This window comes from Neoarius graeffei, chromosome 18 (assembly GCF_027579695.1).
Source record: "Neoarius graeffei isolate fNeoGra1 chromosome 18, fNeoGra1.pri, whole genome shotgun sequence".
In the NCBI taxonomy this organism is placed as follows: Eukaryota; Metazoa; Chordata; class Actinopteri; order Siluriformes; family Ariidae; genus Neoarius; species Neoarius graeffei.
The window spans coordinates 62,458,160-62,486,133 of NC_083586.1; the positions used below are offsets into that span (position 1 = coordinate 62,458,160).

Genomic DNA, 27,974 nt, shown 5'->3' on the forward strand with positions numbered 1-27,974 from the left:
CTCTTTCTACCCCACAAAAAGAACAATTAACAATGATGTCTTTTTTAAATTTCTGCAAATAAAAATTGGTCGGATAAAATCTATGTAGCATTTTGAAAGATATTTCTTTCATCTTATTGGTCAACTAGGTAGAACTCGACATCGATGGGGATGCCTCCGCCTGGTAGACTACACGCCTTATGAAGTTGTGATTAAGTTAATGTCAACTTGGTGTTTAGTGTCATTATGCAAATTATGATATGCCACCTGACCTTGAAGTCTACAAGAACAGATAATATTTTGTTGTTCACAAGGTTTTGGGGCAGACATGTGACCTCAAAGTAACCTTGACCTTTGGCCTTCATATTCTAATCAGTTCATCTTTGTCCCCAGGTGCACAAATGATGAAAGTTTCGTGAAATTCCTTTCATTAGTTCACAAGGTTTCGGGACGGACGGACGGACAACCCGAAAACATAATGCCTCCTGCAGCTTAAGGTGGCGGAGGCATAAAAATAATTTTTGTGGTAATAGCCAAACTTTTTCCCAACAGATCTCCCCCACCAAATGAGACCAGTGTGACAAAGAGCAAGGAGTAGTAATGAGATCTTGTTGGAAAAGAATATGAATAGTTGTGTTTACACTCCTGTGTGGTGAAAGACAACGATACTGCCTTAACACATTACCGTTACCCTAACAGGAAGTGACGCAAAGGTGCTCAAAAATGTGCGCGAAGCACTGAAATATTGCACAACTGCTGCGTTTTGTACCTGACCCTAAATGTAAAACCAGCAAATCTAATAATCGGACATTTTCTTCATTTTAATATCCTTACAACTCCTACAACAAACAAATGATTTTTAAGAGTTTTTGCTTCCTGATAAGTTGCTCCTGTGTGAACTCCGCCACTGAAAGTGGCCGCCGTGTTGGAAAGGTTTTTCTGGTAGTGTCGCGACATTATGACGTCAGTGTACGTCCCTGAGTCCACTTCAAAAACATCATTGAACTCGTGTTCACTCAGAAATGTTGATCCACACAAAAATAAAACTACATACGTTACTTATTCAGAACTTGAACAAATAATCAATAGTTGTAAGTTGGATCAACTATGTGACAGATTTTAATTACAGTGTTCTTAGTCTTTATAAGTTACTAGTAGTGTTAGAAAGAAAGCACAACTTTATTCATCACACACTTGTGAAATTTCCTCTCTGCATTTAACCCATCTGAAGCAGTGAACACACACATGCCCACATACCCAGAGCAATGGGCAGCCATGCTAACAGCGCCTGGGGAGCAGTTGGGAGTTAGGTGCCTCGCGCAAGAGCACCTCAGCCCAAGGCCGTCCCATATTAACCTAACCGCATGTCTTTGGATTGTGGGGGAAACTGGAGCACCCGGAGGAAACCCACACAGACATGGGGAGAACATGCAAACTCCACACAGAAACGCCCTTGCTGCACACTGGGTTCGAACCCAGAACCTTCTTGCTGTGAGGCGACCATGCTAACCACTACACCACTGTGCCGCCCATAAGGGTTAACATTGTACTTAGTGTGTGTGTGTTTCTGGGAAAATGCAGCCATATTCTGAAGTTGAAATGTTGGTTATGAGTCACAATTAATACCATGAATGAGGTGGGATATGTGTAGCCCCGGCCGAGGGTTATGGTTAGGGATAGATGACTTGCAACCGTGTGATTAAAATGTGCTATGTCACGAGTGTCCACCATGATGGTGGATATACAAAGCAACTCTGATGGCAGCTGCTGAAAGTGTGTCTGTAAACAGTGCTGAGTTTTCTCAGTATTACCACGATTTGAACGGTTGAGCGAAGATAGATGTGTGGTTTTGACCCATATTATTTAAAAAAGTCAGGCTTTTCTGAAGATAAGACACTTCTACCGACACTCAAGTATGAATACAGGTCATTTCATCCCATGGCCATTTCATCCAAAGCCTTTTTCATACACACGATCAGTTATTTTATGTTTCGGGTAAGTCCAAGCCAAAAAGACCCAAGATATAGATAATTGGTTGCAGCAATATTTTTATTTTAATGGTGGAAGTTACTGATGAAAATATATGTAAATCTAAATTAGTTTTCAAAATTTCAGCTTTCTAGACCGAGAGGTTTTTTATTTATGCCATTTTGAAAAATTACTAAATTAGACTAGAATGTACCCCCTAAATCCTCGCCAGGGTTTTTAAATGCATTTTTCTCAGCTTCTAGGCTACACAGAGGTTTGAAATTTGGTAAATTAACTTTCTATTTGTTGCTAATCTGGAAGGAAAACAAAGCCATCTATCTAGAAAATCCTGGCCATAGGTGCTTCCAAAAAAATGCTAAAAATTAAGAAAAAACACACTCGCGAGTGGGGTTTAGGGCCCTAAAAAACAAATGTATTCATCTCCTATCACTAGCTGGTCTTATTATAAACCAGATTGCCTGGTCACTTCTATAATGGGAGCTCTCTAGATAGAGTATTTACAGAAATATGGCAGATTCAATTCCATACCCCACCAAAAGTATCATATCTTTAAGACCCTGAATGGAAATGAAGCACAGGGAGCACAGGTCTGCAACTCGGTAAATAGTTTCATTAATTCAATCACTACAAACATGTGAAGTGTCCTCTGATTTGTGCATCATTCTCTTTTTTCAATCCCAAATCATCCATTTTTAATGCCCTCGAATTTGTTGTGTCTTTAGAGGAGTCATTTTTAATATAGACTCAAATTAGTGATCAGTCAAGGATTTAGTATTTTCTGTATGAGGAAGTCTCAGATGTTATTAAAGGTTATTAGCATTGAATTCTGCAAATGCTAAGCTTATACTGTCGTGCCCTTCTATTTGTGCCTGGTGCAGGGACCAAACACATTTTGGTCGATATTATTAAGGAACTAGCTGTTAGTTCTATTTATAGAGTTCCAGCACCAAAAGTTTGTTACAAGTACGATCTACACTCGAGACGATAAGTTTGGATCTTTGAACAGGAGCAATGTTAAAGATCACTCAGATCTGAAAACAGAAAGGAAATAGCATCAAATAAAAAGTGATAAATTATATACATGTATTTTAAAACACTGGTGTATACATGATCTATGGAAAATTATAAATACTGATATAGTCTCTGTCAGAAATGCAACTGTAAACAGACAATACACCCAATATTAGTCATGACAAGCAGGGCCGTAACCAGGATTTTTCAAATACCGAGGTCAAACATTGCGATACATCTTATTTGCCAAAAAAAAATATCCTAATATGGTGACTTTTCATACATTTTGGAAACGAGTCAAAATCACAAGCCCAACAAGATGAACATGTAGGTGAACATGTTTATTTTAACAATTTCAAAACTGCACGATCACAAAAGTATTTTGTGTGTGTTTGAGTGAGTGAGTGAGTGAGTGAGTGAGTGAGAGTGTGAGTGAGTGAGAGTTTGAGTGAGTGATGGAGTGTGAGTGAGTGAGAGTGAATGAGAGAGAGAGTGTGAGTGAGTGAGTGAGTGAGTGAGTGAGTGAGTGAGTGAGTGAGAGTGTGTGAGAGTGAGTGAGTGAGAGTTTGAGTGAGTGATGGAGTGTGAGTGAGTGAGTGAGTGAGTGAGTGAGTGAGTGAGTGAGAGAAAGAGAGAGTGTGAGTGAGTGAGATAGAGTGTGTGAGAGTGAGTGAGTGAGAGTTTGAGTGAGTGATGGAGTGTGAGTGAGTGAGTGAGTGAGTAAGTGAGAGAGAGAGTGTGAGTGAGTGAGAGTGTGTGAGAGTGAGTGAGTGAGAGTTTGAGTGAGTGATGGAGTGTGAGTGAGTGAGAGTAAGTGAGAGAGAGAGTGTGAGTGAGTGAGTGAGAGTGAGTGAGAGAGTGTGAGTGAGTGAGTGAGTTAGTGTGAGTGAGAGTGAGTGAGAGTGACAACGCAATCTAGCCGAGCCTGAATAGACTTCAATTGCTTTTTAAAAAATATCTGCCCTTTTCAATAGCAAAATACTAGACGGTTATTGGACAAAACTGACTAAAACGCTCCATTCAGAGACTGAGCCTCACTGGAGATGGGAGTCAATAAGAGGGGCGGGACAAGACTTCCCGAGAGGAGGTTCATCTCCAGCTGGTGATTGGAGGAGGAGCTGTGAACGCGGCTGGGCTGCTCATGATTGACAGAAAGCAGTCAGAGGCGGTACATCATGCTGTAAATAAAATGTGAACATAATAAGTTTGCTACCCGTTTTCATTTCCGTTCGAAAATACAACCAATGATCAAAACAATAGTGTCTTGTGTTCACGTTAGCCTATAGTCTGGTAAGTTAGCAAAATAGCTCAAGTCTCGTCAGCACCAATAACTTCATAAACAACAGGTCACGACTGTCCAGCCTTTTCTGATCTGAAACGCACCAAATCAAATCGAGAGAGAGAATAAAAGAGTTTGTGCCGCCTGGAAAACGAAAATCCTATCTAGCTAAGTGGCTTCGACTGTTGCTGCTTGAAATGCTAATTAAAATTGCACTGTTAATGATCATAAGCATTCCGGACTATAGGGTGACCACCTGTCCCGCATAGCGCGTGCGCGTACAGCATTTGAAGCCGAATTTATGCGTCCCGCAAATTCAGAACGTGTCCCGCATAATCGATGCTTGCTGAGGGGGCTGTCGCTCTCCCCGGGCCACCCAGGCAGCCAAACGAATATTACGAGTACTTGACATTTCAGCACACCACCGTCGCCACTATAGACTGTAGAACAAAACCACACACACACACACACACACACACACACACACACACTCACACACCCCTCACAACTGACTGGTTGTTGTCAACTTTTTGTTGTTGCCATGACACCGCACTCACGTGCACAGACAGTGGCGAGGGACGCAGGTGCAACGCATGCATTGCTTTCATATTAAAAATGGAGAAAGGTACCGGAGAGATGGCAGGTGAGGCACCGCCACCTCCAGTTAAAAAGAGAAGGTGTATGTACAGGAAAGAGTGGGAAAATGAATATTTGTGGCTGAAAGGGGTTGAGGGGGATACCGAGAGGGCTTTTTGTGACCTTTGCAAAACATCTTTCTCAGTCGGACATGGCGGGGAATACGATGTGAAACGACACAGGCTCGCAGAGACTCACAAGAAACGTGTGCAACAGAAAGAAACGTCTAAATCTATGGATGCTTTCCTCCGACCTAAAAACGACTCTCTAGCTGACAAAGTGACTGCGGCAGAGGTGACGAGTGTGTATCACACTGTCCAACACGCAATATCATATCAGGCAGGAGATTGTGGCACAAAGCTGTGGTTGTGAGTTAAGAGACTTTTTTTCTACTGTTTCTGTGGTGCTGAGCCACTACAATTCCTGTTAATCCACTGAAAACTAAATGGAGACTTGTCACTATTCCTGCTGTACTGATGCACTGCAAAGCCTCAGACTCAATATTATATTATGATTGATTTAAAGTGAATAAATTGTAATGGAAAATAAATAAAATTGAGTAGCTTCAGTAAATCATAAGTGGAAGTGTGTCTGTCAAGTCATTGAATGGTCAAAATATTATGAATGTTTATTTAAAAAAAAAACACACACATTTGGTGGCCTGTTCATGACCATACGGTACATCACCAATAATAGCAGATTAGGGTATTATTGATATACCATGTAAGGTAGTATGTGCTAGAAATGGGTAAACCACTATCTGTGAGTCTTCCAGCGGCTGGCGCGGCGCAGTGGGGGCGGCGTCCCACATTGTCCCTCAAAAACATACCCCTTGTCCCCCCTTGGGCTTATGAGCAGGTGGTCACCCTATTCCGGACTGGCAAAATTAACTCACCTTCTTCCCTCTTTCTTTTTCTCTCACTTGTTGACTTTCCAAAGCTGAGTTTGGTTTGTTTTAGTGTAGTAGACTTCTTCATCTTATGTCAATTTTCAGATTCCACGACAAATTGACAAACTGACTGGCTGCGGAGTCGGACCTTGATGAGAACACTTCTCAGCTCTTGTATATCCCGTGGTGCTTAGCAGACTATCGCAAGGCTGCCTAATATGAAATGTTTCCAATGTCGGATATTTCAGCTTCGTTTAAAAATGATTATGTGGACTTTATTTTTAGACAAACAAATGAGAACAGGGGGATGCAAGCTGAATTTAGAATTTTCCACCGATCAAAGTCAGAACGATTTTCATCATATATTAATTTTACATTTCTGAGTGAAAAAAAAATACCGTGGGAAAAAAATGCAGAGGACATGACCTCGGTGTGGGCGGCACGGTGGTGTAGTGGTTAGCGCTGTCGCCTCACAGCAAGAAGGTCCTGGGTTCGAGCCCCGTGGCCGGTGAGGGCCTTTCTGTGCGGAGTTTGCATGTTCTCCCCGTGTCCGCGTGGGTTTCCTCCAGGTGCTCCGGTTTCCCCCACAGTCCAAAGACATGCAGGTTAGGTTAACTGGTGACTCTAAATTGACCGTAGGTGTGAATGTGAGTGTGAATGGTTGTCTGTGTGTCAGCCCTGTGATGACCTGGCGACTTGTCCAGGGTGTACCCTGCCTTTCGCCCGTAGTCAGCTGGGATAGGCTCCAGCTTGCCTGCGACCCTGTAGAACAGGATAAAGCGGCTACAGATGAGATTAATTTTACATTTCTGAGTGAAAAAAAAAATACCGTGGGAAAAAAATGCAGAGGACATGACCTCGGTGTGGGCGGCACGGTGGTGTAGTGGTTAAGCGCTGTCGCCTCACAGCAAGAAGGTCCTGGGTTCGAGCCCCGTGGCCGGTGAGGGCCTTTCTGTGCGGAGTTTGCATGTTCTCCCCGTGTCCGCGTGGGTTTCCTCCGGGTGCTCCGGTTTCCCCCACAGTCCAAAGACATGCAGGTTAGGTTAACTGGTGACTCTAAATTAACCGTAGGTGTGAATGTGAGTGTGAATGGTTGTCTGTGTCTATGTGTCAGCCCTGTGATGACCTGGCGACTTGTCCAGGGTGTACCCCGCCTTTCGCCCGTAGTCAGCTGGGATAGGCTCCAGCTTGCCTGCGACCCTGTAGAACAGGATAAAGCGGCTAGAGATAATGAGATGAGATGAGAGATGACCTCGGTGTCCTCAATGGTAGTTACGGCCCAGCATATGAATAGGAGAGTGCTGCATCTGTGAGCTTAAATTACTTTTTCATGGTAAAGCAGATACTTATTTGCAGAGGTGGACAGTAATGAAGTACGTTTACTTGAGTGCTGTACTTAAGTATACTTTGAGTATCTGTACTTTACTTGAGTATTATTATTTTTGGAAACTTATGACTAATTTCACTACATTTGAAAGACAAATATTGTACTTTTCACTCCACTACATTTCTCTCAAGGTCCTCATTACTCATTACTATGAAGCAGCTTAGAAAGTGGAGGTTTTTTTCTTTTCTTTTCTAAAACGTGATTGGTTTTTTCGCAGGTGGCACTGAGACAGTCTATCAGTAATCACTAGGGTCACGTCACATCCACAGACTGGATAAAATCAAGTTCAGTGATTTCTCAGCAGTGTTATTTAACACGATCAGTTGATGGCAGAATGGAAGGAGGCGGTTCTTCTGGAGAATGCACACGCCCATGAACCCATGGTTCAGTTTTCTGAAAAGATTAAAGATTTGTTTTGTATTAAATGTTTGCCGAAAACGAACCACATCACGGCCTACAAAAACTCGCCGTCCAACCTGCAGAAGCATATTGAGGGAGATAAACGTTTTATTCCAAGAGTAAGCTTGCAGTGAAGTTGTCTGTGCTTTTAGAGCTACCCTGTAGAACAGGATAAAGCGGCTAGAGATAATGAGATGAGATGAGATGAGATCTCATCTCATCTCATTATCTCTAGCCGCTTTATCCTGTTCTACAGGGTCGCAGGCAAGCTGGAGCCTATCCCAGCTGACTACGGGCGAAAGGCGGGGTACACCCTGGACAAGTCGCCAGGTCATCACAGGGCTGACACATAGACACAGACAACCATTCACACTCACATTCACACCTACGGTCAATTTAGAGTCACCAGTTAACCTAACCTGCATGTCTTTGGAGTGTGGGGGAAACCGGAGCACCCAGAGGAAACCCACGCGGACACGGGGAGAACATGCAAACTCCGCACAGAAAGGCCCTCGCCGGCCACGGGGCTCGAACCCGGACCTTCTTGCTGTGAGGCGACGGCGCTAACCACTACACCACCGTGCCGCCCCCTAAAATGTACTTTAGAAATTTAAAAAATTTTTAATTTCCATAATTAGCAGGATTATAAACACTCCATGTGATGAACACGACAAGACAAACTAGAAAGTTCAACATTAAATGTAATTATAAACTGATAAAATGTACAACCTGCTAGTTTGTTGCATAGCAGATAGCTATTATGTCAGCATTTATAACTTTTAATTTTATTTAAACTTTAAACAAATGTGCTGTCTGAAGAGTAATGTGATATTTAGGAATGGGTCTGTGAAGATTCTCAGTCATCCAGGTCATAGTAGGGCCACCTGTGTCTGACAAAAATCCTGGACATTTCGACCATCCAATCGACCTTTTTGCTTGTAAGCAACGGCGCCCTTCACACATCTAACCCAAGACAAAAATCGCCCTTCTACGCTGAAATTGTATTGCTCTAATTAGTAAAAATGACGCTTTTGCTAGTTATTTGTTTAGTTAATTGCTTTACATAATAAAGCAGGTCTTCATTATTTTGGTTTATTTCCAACAGTTTTTGGTTGTGGACACCTGGGGGCAGTAGTGGGCACAGGTAAAAGGGGAATACATAAGTTGTTTGTTTGCTTATGTGGAATAAAAATAAATAATCTAATTTTTCATTGTATCTAAGAATACCTGAATGTAACAATGTAAGGTGTAGTGTCAAACAACTTACCTGATTGCTTAGAGTGTGGTGTGTGCTTTGCTTGTGCTTGCCTGTGCCTCTGCTGCTCTTGGCTAAACAAATACATAGGAGGACATATAACTGGGCACATACAGTACATACAGGAGTAGGCAGATAAGACTATTTGGATTTCATTTAATTCACCAAAACCTTACCTAAGCTTCCATTTATATTTGGTGTTTTTCTTTGCTGCTGCTATGAGTCCTAGCTGATTTTCAATGAACGTCTTGAACTCAGTACAGGACAACTGAAAGTTTAGCCTGACTTGAAGCTCAGCCTTCACCATTGCAACAGAGAGTCTGTTTCTTTTATCAGTCCAAGCATCCTCCATTGCCCCCTTTCCACCAAAGCAGTTCCAGGGCTGGTTCGGGGCCAGTGCTTAGTTTGGAACCGGGTTTTCTGTTTCCACTGACAAAGAACTGGCTCTGGGGCCAGAAAAACCGGTTCCAGGCTAGCACCAACTCTCTGCTGGGCCAGAGGAAAGAACCGCTTACGTCAGCGGGGGGGGGGGGGGGGGGGGGGGGCTTTGTTGTTAAGACCGACAACAATAACAAGACCGCGAAAGATCGCCATTTTTAAGCGACGAGAAGCAGCAGCTGTACAAACGCGAAGTCAGCCATCATCATTATTATTGTTGTTGTTGTTGCTGCTGCTGCTTCCATGTTTTTGCTTTGATATTCGCGCCAAGGTTTATGCAAACGTAGCGCCGTAACTGACGTATACAGCGACGTAAGTGACGTGGTACAGCGACGTAATGACGTATTCAGCGACGTAATGACGTGGCTCCGCTTAGCACGGCGAGCTCGGAAAAGCAAACTGGTTCTCAGCTGGCTCGCAAGTTGAAATACACATTTTGCCCATTATGTACAAAAAAACGGGACATTCAGTGTCCCGGATTTTTTTTTTTTCCGGGACAGACCATGAAAATCCGGGACAATCAGGAAAAACCGGGACAGGTGGCAACACTAGGTCATAGTAAACTGTGGGTGGTAAAAGAGAGCAACTGGACTTGCTTGAAGATTCTTGAAGACGTTTCACCTCTCATCCGAAAGGCTTCTTCAGTTCTGTCTGACTAAGGCTACGTTTACATTACGTCGAATCAGCGGATCATCAGATTAACGTTCTTAAAACGATTCACGTTTACACTAAAACCGTTAGCCGTGCACACAGCAACACCAATACACGGATACGCTCGGCTCCGCAGGCATCCTGCGCTCCAAATCACTCAGCCCTGAACAGCGAGTGCCCTCTGGAGGGTGCGCACTCCGGCCCTGCGCAGCTCACAGAGCGCGCGAGTGAAGTGAACAAGCCACGATTCGGGACTGAGCCGCTGTGTGTGAGATCCCAGCGCATATCACTTACTACTTGCAAGTGGAAGGATGGCAAGCCTAAAGACAATCATAACTACACAATGGGCAGTATTTGCATCAGTATTTGCAGTATTTTCATACTTTTATACTCTTTAATGAAAGGTGATACAAGGTAGAAGTCCGCGCCGTTTTTCAGCAGTCGCGTCACATGACCAACGCCAGCGAATCAGGAAGGTGGATGTCACAGTGACGTTGTCCAATGAGGACGCCAGCTAGAGCTCAGCACAGCGTATCCACGTATCTCAATGTTTACACAGCACCGGACCAGATACGATCTAGATTGAATACGTGGACGCTGGCGGATTCCCGTTTCCCGGCTTTTCCAGGCGGTTTAATGTAAAACCGACAGTGCATCCGCGAAGAAAACGAGACAGATACAGTCTAATGTAAACGTAGCCTCAGTAAGTGTTTTCTTTTATAGTATTACAGTTCTTTGATTTTAAGTTACCTGGAAAAAAGATTAAAATATTTTTGCAAGACAATATTTGTTGTGTTTATATTAATTAAAAATTATAGGAAACTAACAAACTGGCTGTGCTTTTTTTGGTGGAAGGGGTGACACTAGAAAATTGTGGGCACCTGTGAGCTCGTGTGTGCAGAAGAGGGCAGATAGCACTTTCGTCTGAATGTGTTCTGCTGCCTTGTGATGGTTCAAAAAAGAGCTTCTCTTGTCTCGGATGAAGCTGGTTTGCTGGTTGCAGCTGTCATATGATCAAATACCAAATTGGGGATGAAAAAAAAGGAGGAGGGACAATATGGTCTTAATCAGGGCATTCCTTTGATCAGCAGCGTTGCTCAGATTGAAGCACTTTTCTGTAAGGGGAAGGGTCTCTGTGGGGATGATTTTTGTAGAGATTTGATGTTTCTTCCCCATTCAATTAAGTAATCAATCAATTTCAGACCAAAAAAACATGACCCTAGAGTTTTGTGCAGTAAAGTATAAGCTTCAAATGAAACTGGGACAATGTGAAACACTATTCTACATTTAATTCTATCATTTAGTTCCTTTAGTACTATAATTAATGTTCGGATCTAATTATGAGTGTTCCTTTCTTTACATCACATTTTCAGGATAATGCTGAATGATCTGTGATATTATCCATATGCCACTGAGGGTGGGTGGAACAGCCAGGAAATGATGCTGAATATAGTCTCTTTATTCACACTCACTTTTCAGCTTTACATTACGTTTTAATTTGCACATACGCACACGTGCTTGGGGGCCACGCCTGGAGGACGCTCTGGACTCTTGCAGTGGTGCTTTTGTGGCTGGGGACTGCAGTTGACTTGCTGACTTTGGGACTGCGGTTGTCGTGAACGGTTTTGCGCTCAGGTTTCCATCGGTGGGGTGTTTATAGCATCAACGAAACTAACTTTATGTTAGGACTGTTAATGTTATAGTCATGTTGTCTGTTGTTGCCCAAATGAGGATGGGTTCCCTTTTGAGTCTGGTTCCTCTCGAGGTTTCTTCCTCATGTCGTCTGAGGGAGTTTTTCCTTGCCACCGTCGCCACAGGCTTGCTCATTGGGGATAGATTAGGGATAAAATTAGCTCATATTTTAAGTCGTTCAAATTCTGTAAAGCTGCTTTGTGACAATGTTCATTGTTAAAAGCACTATACAAATAAACTTGATTTGATTTGACATGCTCCGGTCGGGAGACCGCCACCTCGCCGCTCTCCCCCTCATATTTCACAATCTTAATTCCACTTGTGCTCTCTCTATCTCTTCAGAAATATATTAACTTAATTTATGATAATGCTAAAGTATTTTGACCAGTGAATTACTCCCTACCTAACTGGGTAACCTAACAGAAGATTTTTAAATCATCACAATTTTTTCACTAAATTGTAACAGTCCTGGCTTGCCCCTACTTTGCCCTCCACTTGCCTGAACTATATCAAATCGGAGACTCTTCTTCAACATCCTCAGCCTCCTTTTCACTCTGCTTTCAGAAGAAAGCACATACAGTATGTTCGTGTCTTGGAGAAGGACCTGACGGATACTGCAGGTGCTGCGGCATGAACTTTTAAAATGACAATAGCATTAATTTGTTTTAATGAAGCTGAGATGGAAAAAAATCATTCAGGGCTGGCAGGGGTGCCGCCAGAAATTTTGGGCCCCATGAAAGATTAGAATTTTGGGCCCCCCAACTTTGCCCACCCTCGTCACAATTGCACTATTGTCATTATTTGACTTTTGATAGCCCATGGACCTTGAGTTTGTGACTTTGTTATTACATTTTATGTATTAACCTACCAGGGACTAGATGAAAACTGGTCAGTGACTAATTCTGGTGCATTTACAATCACAAATGAAGATTCAAGATTTTGCCACATGCCTTCTTGTGCTAGGACAATTGGTAGTGAAATGTGTGATGTGACTGCTAACAAATCATAGAAAAAGTTTTCTACCCAGCATCAAAATACCTATGGAAATCCCATGGATTGTTATGTGTTAGGTAGAAAGCTGTGTGTACTGTTCTGCAAAAAGGGAATATGTTTGAAACCAATGGTTTAGAACGTGTGAACATTCCACACACGTAACCATGTCAGACACTTGACTGGTGTCCGTTATTATCAACACTTTAATCTAGCAAACTGTATATGGCGCTCGCTCATTAAAAACTTCAATCCTAAAGCATTTATGGGTTGTATTGCTGCTTACCTCCTTCTCCAAAGGGGGGTTCAGTGGTTTGGTAGGGCGGAGGTCCCCCTGAGGCTGAATCTGTGCATATTTAGGGCACCCCATTAGTTATGAAACTGGTTATTAGCACTAGTTATTAGCACCAGCATAACATAATATTTCATCTTGTTTATCACACAAGTCAGTTCAGTTATTAAAATGGAAAAAATGTCACTGTACAAACTGTAAAAGTGTTCTCTTGATAGGCTAATCCAACCACGTTCATACTGTTCATTTACCATTCGCTAATATTTTGAACACACGTGAGCGATAGCTACCTTTCTTTGGGAAAAACTGAGTGACCAGTTGCCTGCCTCTCCGGTCCCTCTCAGCTTTCAGCTGCCTTTCTTTACGTTTTTGACAGTCGCTCTTCATATTTAGCGATCATAGACTGTACGCACTCCACTGCTGGCTGGCTGCTGCACCGCGACACAGCAGCAAGTAGCGTTGCACTGATCAGCACACAGATTTAACGCATCGCGCTTCTACCAGAACTGGACCGTACCATTTCGCAAAAGGGGGAGGGTTAAATGACAATATGTTGAAGAACTCAAGAAATAGACAACCTTGTTCAATTAGCTCATTTTACCAGATGGAATATTGCATTGTTGTTATTTCAAAAGTCTTATTAAAATCATTAAAAGCATATTATCAGCCCCTTAAAGGGCCCCATGGCAGTGCTGGGCCCCTAGAATTGTTCTAACCTTTCCCCCCCTGGCGGCGCCCATGAGGGCTGGCATCAAAACATTCAAGGCTTAAGCTCAAAAAGCCCAACTCTAACAACGCCCATGCATTTGATGAAAAGATCATCAGTTTAAGAGAAGTGCACCACTGATCACCTTTAAATCCGCTACCATGACGTTCAAATCATGATCATTAATAATACAAAAACCCTCTATAAATATGTTGAAGATGGTACTGTATGTATCTGCAAGAAACAAGAATTGTAGTCATGCCAAATTATTAGTACACGATAAAGGAGAAGTTTGTCTAGACCTTCTAAATCTGTCAGAGAAGTGTGGGTTCATAATGAAACCATTCATCTCACACCCACACCTGCTGAAACCATCCATCATGCTTTTAACTTCCCACTTGGTTGTTGTGTCAGATTGATAATGCTCAGGATGAAGCTTCATGTCTTCGGTTGGCTCTTTTTTGGTGAGTTTGCTACTAGTCGTTAGTTTTTCATGTTTTCAGAACATTTTACTATTGATGAGTTTGCATCTTCTTCCATCTCTCCAGCTGTCCAGAGAGAGATTTTGGCTGTTCTTAGGCTGAACGGCGTAGAGAACAAGCAGCTCGACTTCACCTGTTCACACTCATGGGCCACAACAAACATAAAATATTTCTGCAGACGTGAGTGTAGAGACAAAGACGTCCTCATCCGATCTGTAGGCTTGGGGAAGATAGCCAAGAAGGGGCGATACTCTCTATATGACAGAGGACCTCGATTTACCGTCAGTATCAAGGGGCTGATGAAGTCAGACGAGGGTCAGTACTGGTGCGGAATAGAGAGAGTTGGCATTGACACGCATCAAGAAGTGATCCTAAAAGTGCTGGATGGTAAGAATTCTTCATTAGATAATATTTATATAACTTTTTTTTCGTTTGGGTGAGAAATGACACTTATTTTACATTTTTTACAGTACTAAAAATAATTTGCCTGTTTTATTCCATTGATTTGAAGCTTGGAATTTCTATGTTTATCTATTTAAAAAAAAAAAGTCATCAACTATCATCTCATCTCATTATCTCTAGCCGCTTTATCCTTCTACAGGGTCGCAGGCAAGCTGGAGCCTATCCCAGCTGACTATGGGCGAAAGGCGGGGTACACCCTGGACAAGTCGCCAGGTCATCACAGGGCTGACACATAGACACAGACAACCATTCACACTCACATTCACACCTACGGTCAATTTAGAGTCACCAGTTAACCTAACCTGCATGTCTTTGGACTGTGGGGGAAACCAGAGCACCCGGAGGAAACCCACGCGGACACGGGGAGAACATGCAAACTCTGCACAGAAAGGCCCTCGCCGGCCACGGGGCTCGAACCCGGACCTTCTTGCTGTGAGGCGACAGCGCTAACCACTACACCACCGTGCCGCCTATCAACTATCATATAAAAAGGAAACTGTGAAATGTGATGCGCATCAGGAAGCAGCATTAGCGCACAAAATCGCCAAAAAATATCAAAACCTCTTTTTCTGTTCATCAGCAACAAAAAAAAAAGAATTTTATAATTTTGCAGTAGGTCTGGAAATGAGAGCCTTTAATGCTGTATTTTCACAAAACCTTCGAAGATTCAGCACACATCAAGCTTTGCAAATGAAGGTTCAAGGGTCATCAGTGGCTCACAAAATTTAAACTGACAACAATTTTGTATAAGGAGTGATTTAAGAGGGACTTATTATTCCACCTCAAAATTATGCACTAGGAAGTTTCTCCTGTAAACATGAAAAATACTAATAATTTATAATTATGTTAAAAATTTTATTTAGATGATGATGATTGGGTAATTTTGAAATGGAGAGCAACAAAGTTAAATAAATCTGAATTTAAAAATGCAAAGTTTTTGCCATCTCGTGTACCATTGGGAGGTTTTCTGGGATTCTCTCCAACAGTCAAGTCACTAAACCTCGAGTCCGAGTCCAGTCTCAAGTCCCCAGTGTTCAAGTCCAAGTCATTAAAGAAAATTTTGAGTCAAGTCCGAGAACAAGACTCCATCTGCACCATTTGACGGTGGCTGTTGCTGCCTTTATGTGAAAGCGTCTCTGCTACTGTGTCGGACTAACGTTCCTGCTCGCCTGCCCCATTTTAGTGAACAGACCGCAGATAAAAAGTTGTTCATCGCTCAGCAAGCCCTGCCCACTATCAACAGAGCAAATAACATGAGAGAGGGTTAACACTAGCTAGTTCATCGCTCAGCAAGCCCCGCCCACTATCAACAGAGCAATGAACATAGCGTGTCACTTCCTTCTCTGGGTGGAGTCTTACCAAATGGCAATTGAAGTTCGAGGTTGTCCCCGTCGTCTCCTCGATAGTTCTTCTACATATGAAACACATAGCAGTGCATTTTTTCCCCACAGCACGAGAAGTCTGTAGAAGCAAAGCGGACAATCCTCGTGGCGTCTCTCCAGGCATTTTAGCAACATTAATGTTAGTTTGTTCCTGAAGACGATGTATAAACAGGTGAATGTGCATTCTCTTGCACAAAATTAGTATAAAAATTAATGTAGATATAAATATCTTATGCTAAATTGTTATGGCATGTTACAAAAAATAAAGAAAAAAATCAGAGTCCTCGTCTCCAATTTACGAGTCTGAATGCAGTTAATGCACGAGTCCGAGTCATCAGCGCTCAAATCCAAGCTAAGTCACGAGTCCTTAAAATTAGGGCATGAGGTGGACTCGAGTACTGCAAGCCTGCTCTCCATGCATTGAGTTTATACAATCACTGTGCTAAAGATGGGATAGATATGAAGTACTTTAAAATAAATATAATATTATGAGTATAAAATTGGTATGAAATCTATATCGATTGCTGCAAGCAACAAATGAGAAAACTGCTGAGAAGTGAACAGAACAGGATGATGTATTTTTTATGATGTCTTCTCTTTTTCTTTTACACATTCACATCCATCACCACACACACACACACACACACACACACACACACACACACACACACACACACACACACACACACACACAAACATAAACAGCCCCTCAGGTCACTGTAGCACCTCAAACCCAGATAACTGTACTTGACAATCGGAAAGTCCTGGTCGCATTTAAAGGTAACACCCCCCCACACCCACACATATACATACATACATACATACACACACACACACACACACACACACACACACACACACACACACACACACACAGGTGACAAGAGGATCTGGAACGCGACCATGACTAAGTGCAGCTGTTAGACACAAGGCTGCTGTTTCTCAAATAAAGGTAACACACACAGACTGTTTCTCACTATGACTTTCATCTCAGTTCCTGGTTTACATCACCTGTTATTAATCACCAAAAACACACATACCAGAAACATGTTGACCACACTGTACAGTGTGTGTGTCAGTTTCAGTCACTTGGATGTGTCAACCTTTCCCCTCCACTCATGTCCTCCTTACACCACTGTCCTTCATTTTGTTGGCCAAATAACAGCAAGCAGTAAAAACCTGTTCAGGACAATAACATCCAAGTCAATTACATCAAAATTGACACATATTTTGACACAGACGTGCTCAAGTACTGCTCCAAGTAGTGTTTCTACACGGCTTTCAAAAGACTTCATGCTTAAAATGATCTCAAACTTGATACTTCTTTTTTTTTAATCATTAATTTTGAAAAGACTATAATCGAAATGTGCAGGCTGTTCAATGTAGACATGTACATATAGAGGATATTACACGGTGGCGCAAAGACATGAAGTTCATCTTTGAGTGCATGGTGAATGTATATATTCACGAGTGAAAATATTTTCAACATGAGAAGATAAACTTCATATCCTCACGCCACTGTGTAATGTTCTTTATATTATATAGACACATCCACAAAAAACCCCGCAAGTTAATCAAAAGAATTTAAATTTTGAACCGGTTCGCCATTTTGACAATGCGCATCTAGTCAGCGGGAAAACACTGGGAGTGACGTCATTGGAGTGAAATATCAGGAATTATTATCCATACAGGACACTTTTTCAATGGAATAAAAACATGTGTTCTAATCCCTTCTAGTGGGTTTCATTCAGTTGGTTTGATAGCATGCAATATTGTTAGCATATCGCTTATCCTACATGTATTACGTCACTCTACCCAATGGAGAATGAGTGTTGGCTGAATATGGTTTACGATATTACACGGTTGTCAAAACAACATGACGTCACACATCGGAGGCGTAAAACTTCCATGTTGGCGAGTGAGTGACTGTCACGATTTGTAAACAAACATGGCCGCCAGGTTTGCTTCGTTAAATACGGAAGATTTTGAGAGAATTTTGAAAGAGAAAGAAGTGTTGAACACCCGAAAGGAATGTGTATGTATAAGAAAAAAAAAAAAAAAAATATTGGCTGGCTTTTTTCATGTTCTATCAGATATCATGCTAGCTGAATGGAATATATCTGATAGACCACTCAATGCCAGCCAATATTATTTAATTATTTTTTCGCGGTCTGGTTTCCATCAAATCGCGCGCTCTGATTGGCTCGCGAGCAGTCTGGAATCCTACTATACGGCCCCCGATTTCGGACCTTTGGCGACTCGCTCGTTCACAACAACAATAAACATAATAACAATTTTTTGTCAACATTTATTTTCGCATTTCTCAGTATAATAGTATTAATTTTACAGCATGGATAGCGATAACGACAGTGTTCACAGCAAAAGCAAGTTTTATTATTGGAAAATTCCGAGCTGACGAAGCTTGTCAAACAGGTTTTTGATGAGCTTGTAGCAGGTTTGTTCTAAATATGGTTTCCATTTTGGGCGCTCTCATTTTCTGTTAGAATTTGGTAAAGAAAAAATAAATATACTATTTACCAGCTTATGGTTGGTCTGTATCGTGAAATACCGTGACCGAGGTCTTGAAAATACTGGCCTCCCAGCTGGTAAATAATTAATATTAAATTTTTTTTGAAGGTCTGGTTTCCATCAAATCCTGCGCTCTGGCTGCCGAGCGGGTCCGTATCTTATGATACGGACCCCAGTTACGGACCTCTGGCGACTCGCTCGTTCACAACAACAACAAACATAGTAGCAATTTTTGTCAACATTTATTTTCTCATTTCTCAAGAGAATAGCATTAATTTTACATCATGGATAATGATAACGACAGTCTTCATAGCGAAAGCGAGTTTTACTACCCTGAGGAAGAAGAAATAAGGAGAAGGCTAAAAACCTCTAACTGTTGCTAACGCCGAGCAAAAACATGGCTGAATCCTGAATGACTCAATTTTGTATAAATAGGGGACTAGGCGGCAAAAGGTAGTTTTTTTTTTTCCTGCCATGGAAGTGCACTTGTATACCGAGGAGGAAGCAATTTGCATTACAGCCATGAATGAGGATTCAAAATAGCATTAATTTTACAGCATGGATAGTGATAACGACAGTGTTCACAGCGAAAGTGAGTTTTACTACCCTGAGGAAGACAAAATAAAAGAAAACATTTCGGGAGAAAGCTAAAAACCTCTAACTTGCTAACGCCAAGCAAAAACATGGCTGAATGACTCCTATTTGTATAAATAGGGGACTACATAGGCGGCAAAATGTAGTTTTTTTTCCTGCCATGGAGGTGCACTTGTATACCGAGGAGGAAGTAATTTGCATTACAGCCGTGAATGAGGATTCAAAATGGCGGCTCGGCTCGGTTTTCCCTTTCGGGCGCTCTCGTTTTCTGTTAGAATTTGGGAAAGAAAAAAACAAATATTATATATTTACCAGCTTAAGGTCGGTCCGTATGGTGAAATACTGTGACCTCGGCCTTGAATACTGACCTCGGCCCAGAGGGCCTCGCTCAGTACTTTCAAGACCTCGGTCACGGTATTTCACCATACGGACCTCCCAGCTGGTAAATAACATATGTGTCACTCAGATCTGCGATGTGTTTATGAAAAATGTGAGTTTTTCAGCACGAGAAGATAAACTTCATATCTTCAAGCCAACGTGTGACTTTCTTTTTATTATACAGAGACATTCACAAACAAAAAGTCCCCAAAGTTATCTAAACATCAACGTCATCGATTTCCTCACGGGGGACATATAGAGAGAGATTTATGTCAGTTTTGGTTCTCCGTGTCCCGGATGAAGAATACGAGTGGCATATTTCCCAATAAAACACTCGTGTCCATATAATTATATATATATATATATATATATATATATATATATATATATATATATATATATATATATAAACCCACTGCAGAGGTTTCAGAGACTTTTCTTTTATATATTTGCCTGATCATAGAATCTGAATTTCCTAATAATGTTAATAGTGCGGGTGATTGTGTACTACTGTTACAAATTATAAAATAACAATAATTTAAGATCCAATAAATTCAACAAGCAAAAGATTTATTAAAGAATACTTTAAAAAAAAAGATGCAATCAAGTGGATAAAATCTTGCATTCTCTGAGATTTTTCTGAAATCCTCAAATTACATGCATGTAGAAAAAAATTAGTCTTTAAAATTCTTGATTGTGACATTTTAGTGTTTAGGATTAAGAACTGTCTTGTATTTCAGTCCAGTCTTAAGTATTTCTCACACACACACACACACACACACACACACACACACACACACACTGCTAAAGAAGAAAAACCGACATTAAACCTTATTTTATTTCACACAGCTGATCTGAGGTAAATGGTTGCCTAGCAACAGTTAGCTGACCGGCTAGCTAGCGATCGGCTTCGCTAACAACGCAAAAGCCTCAAAAATCACATCTATTTGACGTTAATGTTCCTTGCTAAGACCAATAACATGTCATTACGCTTTATATCAATCAACATTCACAAGTTTTATTCAAAAATAATCTATTTTTTCCCCTAAATTCCGAGTTCCTGTTGCCTTCGTCACTCCACCCCCCGTTGAAACGGATGTAACGAACCAATCAAAAGTCTCAAACAGCATTATTTGAAATTGGCCGACCAATCAAATCACGCCTCAGGTCTCCACGCGGCCTGACAGCGTTGCTATGTGAGTCGAAGCTGTTTATTGAATCACTGGTTCAAAACCCTGGAGCGCCTCACAGGCTCCATCTGCCGGTCACATGCGTGTACTGCAGCTCCAAAACCCCAAAGCAAAACACTTTCAGATGATTCAGAAAGCCATCTTTTAAAGTTAATCTGTAAATGTGGCGCTTTATATGGTCATATTTTAATATTTGTATGATATAAAGTATGTTCTCTACCCAATATAGTTGTGAAATAAACATTTTTTGTGATGGCTAAGTTGGGAAAGATTTTGTGATAAAAGTGCTCATTTTATAAATACTGCCAGAAAAGATGGCGTAGTGGTTCACATTGTCGCCTCACAGCAAGAAGGTTCTGGGTTCGAGCCTAGTGGCTGACGGGGGCCTTTCTGTGTGGAGTTTGTTTGCATGTTCTCCCCGTATCTGTGTGGGTTTCCTCTGGGTGCTCTGGTTTCCACCACAGTCCAAAGACATGTAGGTTAGGCTAACTGGCTACTCTAAATTGTCCATAGGTGTGAATGTGTGTGTGAGTGCACAGAAAGGAATCGGCCACCCAAGTAAACCAAACATGGTTTGCCTCAAGCCTGGATCGGGTTCAGCAGTAACGATGACACCAGAAAAGATAGCAGTTTATAACTCGGATTCACTAAAGAATATAACAGAATTTAGGTTTGCACCTTCTATTGAGTACAGTGGTGCTTGAAAGTTTGTGAACCCTTTAGAATTTTATGACCTAAAACATCAAATTTTCACACAAGTTCTAAAAGTAGATTAAAGAGAACCCAGTTAAACAAATGAGACAAAAATATTATACTTGGTCATTTATTTATTGAGGAAAATGATCCAATATTACATATCTGTGAGTGGCAAAAGTATGTGAACCTTTGCTTTCAGTATCCGGTGTGACCCCCTTGGGCATCAGTAACTGCAAGTAAACGTTTGCGGTAACTGTTGATCAGTCCTGCACACCGGCTTGGAGGAATTTTAGCTTGTTCCTCCGTACAGAACAGCTTCAACCCTGGGATGTTGGTGGGTTTCCTCACATGAACTGATCGCTTCAGGTCCTTCCACAACATTTAGCCCATGTTTACATTAGACCGTATCAGCGGATCATCAGATTAACGTTTTTAAAACGATTAGTGTGCACACAGCAACACCAATACACGATTTGCGTGCACACAGCAACACCAATACACGGATACGCTCGACTCCGCAGGCATCCTGCGCTCCAAATCACTCCGCCCTGAACAGCGAGTGCCCTCTGGAGGGTGCGCACTCCGGCCTTGCGCAGCTCACAGAGCACGCGAGTGAAGTGCACAAGCTGTGATTCGGGACTGAGCCGTTGTGTGTGTGATCCCAGCGCATATCACTTACCACTTGCAAGTGGAAGGATGGCAAGCCTAAAGACAATCATAACTACACAATGGGCAGTATTTGCATCAGTATTTGCAGTATTTTCATACTTTTATACTCTTTAATGAAAGGTGATACAAGGCGGAAATCCGCGCCGTTTTTCAGCAGTCGCGTCACATGACCAACGCCAGCGAATCAGGAAGGTGGATGTCACAGTGACGTTGTCCAATGACGATGCCAGCTAGAGCTCAGCACAAGCGTATTCGCGTATTCTCAATGTTTACACAGCACCGGAGCTGACACGATCTGGATTGAATACGTGGACGCTGGCAGATTCCCGTTTCCCGGCGTTTCCAGGCGGTTTAATGTAAACGGACAGTGCATCCACGAAGAAAACGAGACAGATACGGTCTAATGTAAACTTGACCTTAGATTGGATTAAGGTCAGGACTTTGATTTGGCCATTCCAAAACATTCACTTTATTCTTCTTGAACCATTCTTTGGTAGAACGACTTGTGTGCTTAGGGTCGTTGTCTTGCTGCATGACCCACCTTCTCTTGAGATTCAGTTCACGGACAGATGTCCTGATACTTTTCTTTAGAATTCGCTGGTATAATTCAAAATTCATTGTTCCATCAATGATGGCAAGCCATCCTGGCCCAGATGCAGCAAAACAGGCCATGATACTACCACCACCATGTTTCACAGATGGGATAAGGTTCTTATGCTGGAATGCAGTGTTTTCCTTTCTCCAAACATAAGACTTTTCATTTAAGCCAAAAAGTTCTATTTTGGTCTCATCCGTCCACAAAACACTTTTCCAATAGCCTTCTGGCTTGTCCACGTGATCTTTTGCAAACTGCAGATGAGCAGCAATGTTCTTTTTGGAGAGCAGTGGCTTTCTCCTTGCAACCCTGCCATGCACACCATTGTTGTTCAGTGTTTTCCTGATGGTGGACTCATGAACATTAACATTAGCCAATATGAGAGAGGCCTTCAGTTGCTTAGAAGTTACCCCAGGGTCCTTTGTGACCTCACCTACTATTACACGCCTTGCTCTTGGAGTGATCTTTGTTGGTCGACCACTCCTGGGGAGGGTAACAATGGTCTTGAATTTCCTCCATTTGTACACAGTCTGTCTGACTGTGGATTGGTGGAGTCCAAACTCTTTAGGAGATTGTTTGCAACCTTTTCCAGCCTGATGTGCATCAACAACGCTTTTTCTGAGGTCCCCAGAAATCTCCTTTGTTTGTGCCATGATACACTTCCACAAACATGTGTTGTGAAGATCAGACTTTGATAGATCCCTGTTCTTTAAATAAAGTAGGGTGCCCATTCGCACCTGATTGTCATCCCATTGATTGGAAACACCTGACTCTAATTTCACCTTCAAATTAACTGCTAATCCTAGAGGTTCACATACTTTTGCCACTCACAGATATGTAATATTGGATCATTTTCCTCAATAAATAAATGACCAAGTATAATATTTTTGTCTCATTTGTTTAACTGGGTTCTCTTTATCTACTTTTAGGACTTGTGTGAAAACCTGATGTTGTTTTAGGTCATATTTATGCAGAAATATAGACAATTCTAAAGGGTTCACAAACTTTCAAGCACCACTGTATTCACATATTACAGCAGTACAGAGAATTTACCATTATAAATAAAATGAAAATAAACATATATTAAAAAAAGACTACTGCCTAAGAGTGCAGTGTGTTAGTGCAGTGGGGTGTAAACATTTGTACAGACCTGTTTCCAAAAAATCTGGGACGCTGTGCCATTGGCGTTGCTCAAGGTTGAGTATCCTTTCCAAGATTAAGGTGCAGGGTGCTTGAGAAGGAAGAAGCACATGGTCTATGACCTTGGAGCCTTTTGCTAGAAATTTGTGTAAAGTGGTACACTGCAAAAAAAAAAAAAAAAAAAAACCTGAAAACTGAATTTGAGGAGAAAATTCCTTAATACTAGTGAAATTATCTTGCTCCATGGACAGATAATTTTACTTGATAAGACATCTTGGAATAAGTTGGCTACAATCTAGAACTAGTTTTAATAATCTCAGAGTTGGTGTCTTGTTTTTTTCTAATAGGAAATACTAGGTCGTTTCAACGATATTCAATATATTCTAACTTGTTAAGATATAATTTTTGCAGTGTAGAAGAATACAAGACACCAACTCTGAGATTATTAAAACTACTTCTAGATTGTAACCAACTTATTCCAAGATGTCTTGTCAAGTAAAATTATCTGTCCATGGAGCAAGATAATTTCACTAGTATAAAGGAACTTTCTCCTCAAATTCAGTTTTCAGTTTTTTGCAGTGTAATCAGTTCGCGACACTGATCCACATTGCTGGGCCTGGGAGGATCTTGTTCCATGGCAACACAAGAGAGTGAAGACGATGGGACCCTCCATAGGTTGTATCCTGTATGATGGTTTCCCAGGGAGAGGGAAGTGGACTGCCCACTTGCTAGGCATTTGTGAGCCAGGACTGTGTGGGATTTATATAACCGCCAGCCACGGTCCTGTCAGGTGTCAGCCAGCTCCGTGATGTTGCCCAGGTTGCTCCAGCTCCACAGGGTGAAGCCTGGTTGATTCTGTGTAGAGGAGCCTGTATGGAATTTGCCTTGCCTACAAGGATCTGTGTCACTTTGGCTCTGCACCTTTCCCCTGTTGAGGCAAGATGCTTTACAACCCTGTGTAAACTGTAAATAAAAACATAATGTGATGGTTTGCAAATCATGGAAAAACTATATTTAATTGATAATAGTACAAAGACAACATATCGAATGTTGAAACTGAGGAATTGTATTGTTGTTGTTTTTTTTTTAAATATACGCTCATTTTGAAGTCAGCAACACATTTTAGAAAAGTTGGGACAGGGGCAAGAAAATACTGGAAAAGTTGTGTAATGCTAAAAACAAACAAACAAATTAGGTTAATTGGCAACAGGTCAGTAACATGACTACAGTGGTGCTTGAAAGTTTGTGAACCCTTTAGAATTTTCTATATTTCTGCATAAATATGACCTAAAACATCATCAGATTTTCACACAAGTCCTAAAAGTAGATAAAGAGAACCCAGTTAAAGAAATGAGACAAAAATATTATACTTGGTCATTTATTTATTGAGGAAAATGATCCAATATTACATATCTGTGAGTGGCAAAAGTATGTGAACCTTTGCTTTCAGTATCTGGTGTGACCCCCTTGTGCAGCAATAACTGCAACTAAACGTTTGCGGTAACTGTTGATCAGTCCTGCACACCGGCTTGGAGGAATTTTAGTCCATTCCTCTGTACAGAACAGCTTCAACTCTGGGATGTTGGTGGGTTTCCTCACATGAACTGCTTGCTTCAGGTCCTCCCACAACATTTCCATTGGATTAAGGTCAGGACTTTGACTTGGCCATTCCAAAACATTAACTTTATCCCTCTTTAACCATTCTTTGGTAGAACGACTTGTGTGCTTAGGGTTGTTGTCTTGCTGCATGATCCACCTTCTCTTGAGATTCACTTCATGGACAGATGTCATGACATTTTCCTTTAGAATTCACTGGTATAATTCAGAATTCATTGTTCCATCAATGATGGCAAGCCGTCCTGGCCCAGATGCAGTAAAACAGGCCCAAACCATGATACTACCACCACCATGTTTCACAGATAGGATAAGGTTCTGATGCTAGAATGCAGTGCTTTCCTTTCTCCAAACATAACGCTTCTCATTTAAACCAAAAAGTTCTATTTCGGTCTCATCCGTCCACAAAACATTTTTCCAATAACCTTCTGGCTTGTCCACGTGATCTTTTGCAAACTGCAGACGAGCAGCAATGTTCTTTTTGGAGAGCAGTGGCTTTCCCCTTGCAACCCTGCCATGCACACCATTGTTGTTCAGTGTTCTCCTGATGGTGGACTCATGAACCTTAACGTTAGTCAATGTGAGAGAGGCCTTCAGTTGCTTAGAAGTTACCCTGGGGTCTTTTGTGACCTCGCCAACTATCACACGCCTTGCTCTTGGAGTGATCTTTGTTGGTTGACCACTCCTGGGGAGGGTAACAATGGTCTTGTATTTCCTCCATTTGTACACAATCTGTCTGACTGTAGATTTGTGGAGTCCAAACTCTTTAGAGATGGTTTTGTAACCTTTTCCAGCCTGATGAGCATCAACAACGCTTTTTCTGAGGTCCTCATAAATCTCCTTTGTTCGTGCCATGATACACTTCCACAAACATGTGTTGTGAAGATCAGACTTTGATAGATCTCTGTTCTTTAAATAAAACAGGGTGCCCATTCACACCTGACTGTCATCCCATTGATTGAAAACACCTGACTCTAATTTCATCTTTAAATTTACTGCTAATCCTAGAAGTTCACATACTTTTGCCACTCACAGATATATAATATCGGATCATTTTCCTCAATAAATAAATGACCAAATAGAATATTTTTTGTCTCATTTGTTTAACTGGGTTCTCTTTATCTGCTTTTAGGACTTGTGTGAAAATCTGATGATGTTTTAGGTCATATTTATGCAGAAATAGAGAAAATTCTAAAGGGTTCACAAACTTTCAAGCACCACTGTACCTTTACCATCGGTCATTAATGTTAACGATAGATCTCTAGGCACAATACTAATCTTTATAAATCACTCTCACAGGTTGGTACATTCCAGTTTGTGTATGCGGCTTGCTGATTATTCTGGTTCTGTCTCTGGCACTGCGCTACAATCAAGTAAAAACTTGCCATGTTCTGACAGGTAACACACACACACAAATCAGACATCACAGAGGCAGTCACGTTAGGTGTGATCTGATTTAAGCACACAAGGCTTGCATTACTGTTCATATGCTTTACCTTTATGTACACTTTGGCATTTATTCTTTCAAAAGAAAGCTGCATATTTGCTAAATGATGCTAATACTAATGTCAGATCCTTGCTCTCCTGCATACAGGTTGTCTCTCAGTGTCTACTTCTCATACATCACCCAGAGGCACAGGACATGGCAGGGTGAGCTAACAGAATGATGGAAAATGAAATTTTCCTAAACTCATAACTCGTTCTCCTTATGTTATTGATTACTCCAAACGTCTTTGCTTCAGGCCAACGAGAGCTCATCAGGAGACCAAAACACAAACCTTATCAAGCCAATCTATACAAACCTCGAGCCCAGCTTCAGCCAATCAAGTCCAGTCTACCAGACCCTCCACATTAAAGCCATCCAATTAGATCCGATATACGACACCCTGTTCTCCAACACTGACCAATCAGATCAGTGAGAGGGAAAAAAGCCAGACAGATTCAGAGTCCAAGAGCTTGATCTGACAAACAAAAATAAGGCTGGGGCGTACAATCCATTACAGTAATCTAGAGATACTGTGTGTAGATTTGGATAAGTAAGAAATGAAACACTGAGTCATGCTCTTATAAGAAAATAATCACCAACATGTGGTGTGATGAGGAGGAGTTAGTGTTACCACCTGAAGTTGATTATTTTCCAATAACAGCATGTCCCTAAGTGTAAACAGCATGAACTGCTTTACATGCCAATGTGATCTTTCAAGTCTCAGTTTCTTTGAAGTTTGGTAATTTTTTTGTTGTATTACAACCCCAAATTAGAAAATGTTGGGACGGTGTGTTGGAATTGTAATTAAAACTGAAAACAATTATTTGTAAATAATCTTTGACCTCTACTGCACTCAAAAGAATACAACAGCACATTATTTGATGCTTTACCTCATGAACTTTGTTTTTCCAAAATACACACATTTCAATTTTGTTTCATGCAACACATTTCAACAAAGTTGTTACAGTAAAGCATTTACCACTTTATAATGTTCCAGTTCCTTCTCCCAACACTTAAAGATGTTTATGGACTGAAGACTCCAAGTGTTTCAGATGTTATTTTTGTCCCGTTCTTCCTGTAAACAGATCTTAAGGTGTGTAACAGTTCGGGGTCGTCACTGTCATATTTTTCATTTCTAAATTCACTGCACATTCTCTGCTGGGG

At 41.4% G+C, this 27,974-nt stretch overlaps 1 long non-coding RNA gene across 4 annotated transcripts; it reads right to left on the minus strand.

Moving 5' to 3' along the window:
- On the minus strand, window positions 1-27,932 carry LOC132866427 (uncharacterized). Of its 4 annotated transcripts, XR_009650572.1 has the most exons (7): window positions 27,127-27,649; window positions 23,721-23,871; window positions 16,960-17,098; window positions 15,897-15,998; window positions 12,882-12,941; window positions 8,837-8,898; window positions 1-4,157 (listed from the first exon to the last, which is right to left on the minus strand). It is a non-coding gene; the product is annotated as an uncharacterized LOC132866427 (long non-coding RNA). The 4 variants fall into 4 exon arrangements; XR_009650571.1 differs by lacking the exons at window positions 15,897-15,998; window positions 27,127-27,649 and adding an exon at window positions 27,790-27,932; XR_009650570.1 differs by lacking the exon at window positions 15,897-15,998 and having other exon boundaries at window positions 27,127-27,647.
- Window positions 27,933-27,974: the final 42 nt, after the last annotated feature.